This window comes from Callithrix jacchus, chromosome 4, assembly GCF_049354715.1.
Source record: "Callithrix jacchus isolate 240 chromosome 4, calJac240_pri, whole genome shotgun sequence".
In the NCBI taxonomy this organism is placed as follows: domain Eukaryota; kingdom Metazoa; phylum Chordata; class Mammalia; order Primates; family Cebidae; genus Callithrix; species Callithrix jacchus.
In genome coordinates this window covers 164,983,938-164,990,131 of record NC_133505.1, presented here as the reverse complement: position 1 = coordinate 164,990,131, position 6,194 = coordinate 164,983,938, and the positions used below count along the sequence as shown (strand labels likewise).

At 38.7% G+C, this 6,194-nt stretch overlaps 1 protein-coding gene across 25 annotated transcripts in view; it reads left to right on the top strand.

Moving 5' to 3' along the window:
• The window catches only part of SERAC1 (serine active site containing 1), an 84,847-nt gene that overhangs the window by 1,350 nt on the left and 77,303 nt on the right, over positions 1-6,194 (top strand). For 6 of the 25 annotated variants that reach the window (XM_078370386.1, XM_035297058.3, XM_078370377.1 and 3 more), the window contains exon 2: positions 4,683-4,802. The exons of 12 other annotated variants lie outside the window; for them this stretch is intronic. The gene's annotated coding sequence lies outside the window, so the exon portion shown is untranslated. Of the gene's footprint in view, positions 1-2,365; positions 2,495-4,682; positions 4,803-6,194 lie in introns of all 25 variants that reach the window. 7 more of the 25 variants (XM_078370381.1, XM_017971511.4, XM_078370384.1 and 4 more) reach the window with 3 other exon arrangements.

The window sequence follows — 6,194 nt, the reverse complement described above, 5'->3', positions numbered from 1 at the left end:
TGTATTGTTGCACTCTCTTTACAATAACAAAATTGTCTCCAAGTCTTCTTCTTCCCAATAATCTTTTATTTGCTTTTTTTTTTTTATCTTGCAATACATTCTCTTCCTTGACCTCTTAATCAGTTCCATTTTTATGCACCTGATGTGTACCAGCTATTCTAGGCACTTGGGGTACAATGATGAATCAGAAACTAATTTTGGTGGGGTCAGAGAGACACTGAAATCAGTTAAGGAGAAGGTACCATTTGATGATGTGATAAAGAGTAACTAGAAGGGTTATTTTGGCCAGGGGTATGTCAGAAATAGCCTTCAGGAAGAACTTTGCATTTAAAAACCTATATACCAGTAACAACTAGGAGTTTTAATAATAAAAAGACACTATTCATAATGGCATTCACAACTAAAGGTATCTAGAAATAGATCGGTCTAAACTGTGTGGTCCTTTAGACAGAAAAGTATAAGTTTCTGTTGGAACACAAGATGACCCAGGTAAATGGTTACATATACCATATTCATGGATGGAAAGACCCAACAAGAAGATACCAGTTTTACCAATTTCTGTGAATTTAGTGTGATGCCAATTAAAATCACTGTATGGTTTTATGGAACTTGACATGCTGAACTTAAAATTTATATGGAAAGGCAAAGGACCAAGAATTGGGAAGTCAATTTTGAAAAAGAAGAAAAATAAGGTCTGTCCATATTAGATACCAAAGCTTAATATGAAGTTGTAATTATCAAGATGGTGTGGTATTGATTCAGGGATAGAGAAGTAGGTTCATGGAACAGAACAGAGAAACTAGAGACATACCTATTTACATATGGCAGCTTAGTATACCACTGAGTGGTGTTGCAAAGCAAGGGGAAAGCATAGACTATTCAATAAAGGATGGTAAGATATGTGAGATATGTGGCATCATTATGGAATACAGCAGATAGGATTAGATTCTTGCTTTCAAACTATTGACAACAGTAGTTTCCAGGTAGATTAAAGATCTAAATATGAATGGCATAGCTGCAAGATATTTGAAAAGAAATAGAAGAGACCATTGTCTCTGTGAAAGATTTCTTTTTTGTTTGCCTGTTAAATCTTGTTACACATAAGATTCATCATGTTAACCATTTTGAGATGTTGAGTTTGGTGACATTCACATTGTGCAACCAGCACTACTATCTCCCAAACTTTTGTTTAAAATCTTTCTGAGTAATCTTAAGTTACAGAAAGGACCATTGAGGTGACATTTTATTACTCCAAATGAAAGATGATGGTGGTTTGAGCTAGACAATAGTGTAGCAGTGAATACAGAGAAAAATGGATGGATTTTGGGGTACGTTTTGATGTAAGAGAAGAGAAATTATGCATGATTTGGATGTAGTGCAAGGGGAAAACAAGGAATCAAGGGCAACATCTGTTTTTTTGTTTAAGAGGAAGATTATTTACCATTTACAATAAAAAAGCATTGACCATTTGGTGGATGGTGATCGAGAAGATTTGTGGAGGAAGAATTTGGGGAGAAAAATAATTCTCTTTTGGATGGTTAAGTATGAAAAGTCTACTGGACATCCAAGTGGAAATGTTCCAACAGCTGTTGGATAGATGGGTCAGGAAAGACTGTAGCTAGAGATACTCTTAGATCTGGCATATAGATATTAAAAACTGTGATGTGGGCCGGTTGTGGTGGCTCACGCCTGTAATCCCAGCACTGTGGGAGGCCGAGGCGGGTGGATCATGAGGTCAGGAGATTGAGACCATCCTGGCTAACATGGTGAAACCCCGTCTCTACTAAAAATACAAAAAAATTAGCTGGACGTGGTGGCACGTACCTGTAATCCCAACTACTCGGGAGGCTGAGGGAGGAGAATCGCTTGAACCCAGTAGGCGGAGGTTGCAGTGAGCCGAAATTGCGCCACTGCACTGTAGCTTGGGCGACAGAGACGCCATCTCAAAAAAAAAAAAAAAAAAAGAACTTTCAAATATTTGTTAGAATTAGATTCAGCTATATTACTCAGAAAACAAGATAATATTGGCTTAAATATGTATATGATTGCATAGGTAGGCAGCCTTGCTTTTATGGCAGTAGCTCTGTAATCATCAGGGACTCAAATTCTTCTATCTGGCTGCTCTACCGTCCTTAATATGATGCTTCATGGTAAGATGACTGCTTTAATTCAAACTGACAGTTACTCATTCTAGCAAGAGGGAGGAGGGAAGGAGAAAGAAAGGCACATAGCCTTATTTTTAAGGACACTTTTCAGAAATTGCATATGACACATCCACTCATATTTCATTAGCCAGTGTTAGTAAGTGCCCACAGTTAACCAGAAAGAAAGATGATGTAGTCTTTTTTGTTATCTGTGTACCCAGCGACAATTCAGGTTTTATTAATCAGAATGAAGGGATGAAATGATGTTTCAGTCTGGCTGCTGCTTCTACCAGGGCAATGAAGCTTCTGTTATGAAGATCCCAGTGACCTCCATAGTGATAAACTTAATGGTATTTTTGAATATTTGATTTTTAAATTATCTGTTCCATTTTACTTTCTCTGTCTTTGTCTCCTCAAAATTTCTCCTCTGTTCTCTACTTAAAATCAGTGTTTCAGATTTTATGTAATCACGATCATAATCTTAAAGGTACTTTTAAATAGAAATTGACAGGCAGACTCTAAAATTATGTGGAAGTGCCAAGGACCTACAATAGTCCATCTTGAAAAGGAAGGACGTAGCTGGAGAATTTATGCTACTAGCTTCAAGACTTACTTTAAAACTGTGGTAATCTAAACAGTGAATTATTTATATAAGGATAGATAAATATGTTGATGGAGTGGAATAGCTCCACACTTATAAATTTCATTAGGGTTTTTTTTTTTTTTTTTTTTGAGATATGAGTCTCACTGTGTTGCCTAGGCTGGTGTTGGGCTCCTGAGCTCAACCAGTCCTCCTGCCTCAGGCTTCTGAGTAGCTGGGATTACAGACATGTGCCATAGATATAGTCAGTTGATTGGTGTGCTCAAGCAATCATCCCACCTTGGCCTCCCAGAGCCACCCCCGCCTAGCCTGGAGTGCCACCATGCTTGGCCGTATGGTGTACTTTTTATTGTTATTTTATAGTGTATTCCTTTATTCCCTCTACTTATGAAAAAAATAAAATTTACTGTAAAACAGTATACCAAGTTAAGCTGGCAGCAGACTCATTTATCTCATGTAAAGGAAGGTTTGGAACAGGCCAGGCATGGTGGCTCATGCCTGTAATCCCAGCACTTTGGGAGGCTGAGGCGGGCAGATCATGAGGTCAAGAGATCGAAACCATCCTGGCCAACATAGTGAAACCCTGTCTCTACTAAAAAATACAAAAATTAGCTGGGCATGGTGGCGCGCACCTGTAGTCCCAGCTACTTGGGAGGCTAAGGCAGGAGAATTGCTTGAACCCGGGAGGTGGAGGTTGCAGTGAGCCAAGATCGCTCCACTGCACTCCAGCTTGGTGCCTGGCGACAAAGTGAGACTCTGTCTCAAAAAAAAAAAAAAAAAAAATTACATGTCAGCTTTTTGAGGCATTATAAACCATCTCAAAGGCTACCTGCTAAAACAGACATTTATTATTGCTTGCAGTCTAAGGGTTGAATATGGATTTGTAGGGTCAGCTAGGGGCTGGGTAGTTTGATGTGGCTTCACATGCCTGGTGGCTGGTGCTGGCTGTCAGTTGGTACTTGTTGGCTTCATTAATGGGGATATTGGACATTTCTCATGTGACCCAGCAGACTAACCTAGGCATCTTTACTTGGTGCTGGTCACAGGGTTCTCAAGAGCAACAGGAGAGAAGCCTGGACATGCATCTACTGCCTAAGTCTCAGCTTGGCAGTTATGTTTCCATTGTCCTGTGGCCAAAGTCACTCATAAGACCAATCAAAAGTCACTATGGGAGGGAACTACCAAAGAACATGGTTATAGGAAAAGGAATAATTTGTGGTTATTTAAAAAAAAATCTGTACTTAATACAACAACTGTGTGTAAAAAAGCACGCAAGTGTGAAAGTGAGCCACCTGGAAATTTTAGAAATAAAAAGTTATTGAAATACTCAGTGGATGGATCGAATGATAGTCTAAACACAACTAAATAGAGGATTAATTAATTGGAAGATTAGATTTGGGGAAATAATCTGTAATGAATGTTAGAGAGATAGAAAAAAATGGAAGGAGTTGAGATTTGAAGGTTAGACTTTAAAAATCTAGCATATATCTAACATGAGTACCAGAAGGTAAAAGTTGAACGGGGGTCAAAGTGATAATTGTTAAGAATATTGCAGAATCGAAGAAAAATGTGAGTTCTAAGATTGAAGGAGCATACCAAATCTTGAGTGGGGTATATAAAAACAAACCCGTATGTAGACATAAAGTAGAGAATTATAAGAACATCAAAAACAAACCAAAGATCTTCAAACTGCCAGATAGAACATAATATTGATACCAATGATAAGTAAGATTTATTGAACATTTAATTTGGAATAGGCACTATTCTATGTGTTTTACATATATTAACTCATGTAATATTTGTAACAATCCTTTATAGTAGTTCCCTTATTATCGCCATTTTGTAGATGAGGAAAGTAAGACACAGAGAGGTTAATTAATTAGCTCATTATCATGTATCTAGTGTTTTAAAATGTACCTGGATTTTGTTTTAATCAGGTATGGTAAGAAGACAGACACGGAGACAACTGCCTTGAAAGAAGAGTTTATGGCCGGGTACTGTGGCTCACGCTTGTAATCCCAGCACTTTCCGAGGCTGAGGCGGGCAGATCACCTGAGGTCAGGAGTTTGAGACCAGCCTGGCCAACATGGCAAAACCCTGTCTCTTAAAAAAAAGAAAAGAAAGAAAGAAGAGTTTATTATGTATAGGTCCCAAGGAATAATGGGCACACCACACCATACAAGGCCACATGGGGAAGTACCAGGGTCATTCAGGAGGAACCTGAGCAATGTGAAAGCATGGGCCAGAGCTTGCTTTTATTGTGTTTTTTGTGGGAAGGAATGAGCGAGACAGGGTAGACAAGCTGAACAAATTTAGGATGAGATCGTTTGAATAATTTTGACAGGCCAGAGAGGTGGTCTGTAGTTGTCCAGTACCTGGCTCTGAGGAGATATAGAGTAACGGAAGCGTCATCAGCTGTATGTGGTGGTTGGGGTGTACACCTGGGACTGGTTGGTTTGCATGTGAGAGGCATGCTCACAGGCAAGTTGTTTGCTACCTCTAGCAGTTAGCCATCCCAGAGAGGGGCAGTCACTCCCTAGGTTCTTAAGGTCCTAAGATGTCAAAGCATCGTTAGAAAAAAAAATGGCTAATATGAGTTGTTGGTGGAACTGGATTTGAAACCAACTAGTATGGTCCTACAGAGCACATTCTTAAACTTCTTTGCTATTATTTTGCCTGCAAAGAAACAATAATTAGACTTAGATTTTTCCTGAGCAACAAAAAATATCAGTGAAAATATCATTAATGTAATGAAGGAAATCTGTTATTCTAAATACTAAACTAAGAATTCCAAACCCAGCTATTATTATTATTTTCTGAGACAGAGTCTTACTCTGTCTCCCAGGCTAGAGTGAAGTGCATGATCACGGCTCACTGCAACTTCTGCCTCCCAGGTTCGAGCAATTCCCTTGCCTCAGCCTCCTGGGTAGCTGGGACTGCAGGTACATGCCAATGGGTCTGGTTAATTTTTTCTTCTTTTGGAGAAATGAGGTTTTACTGGTCTTGAACTCCTGGGCTGGTCTAGAGCTCCTGGGCTCAAGCAGTCTGCCCACCTTGGCCTTCCAAATTGCTGGGATTATAGACATGAGCCACCACGCCTGGCCCAAACACAGCTATTTTTTAGTATATCTGAAATTGAGCATTTTTAGACATGCCGAGAGTGAGAGTGCTAAGTACATATATGCCTTCATGAAAACTATCAAAGGATATACCTTCATCAAGAATGATTTGGACCTAGAAGGAAGTTGTGGATGCAAGAAACAAAAGGAAAGAAATTGACAAAATTTTGGTAAATATTTAGATTGACTGCTTTAAAAAATGACTTCTTTTGGGATGTTTAAAAATAAAATGGAATTAAAATACTAGACAAAAATACCTAAGATAGGAGAGGATTGGATTTAAAGCATTTTAATTTTCTCATTTGGAAGGATAATTATATTGTTTAAATT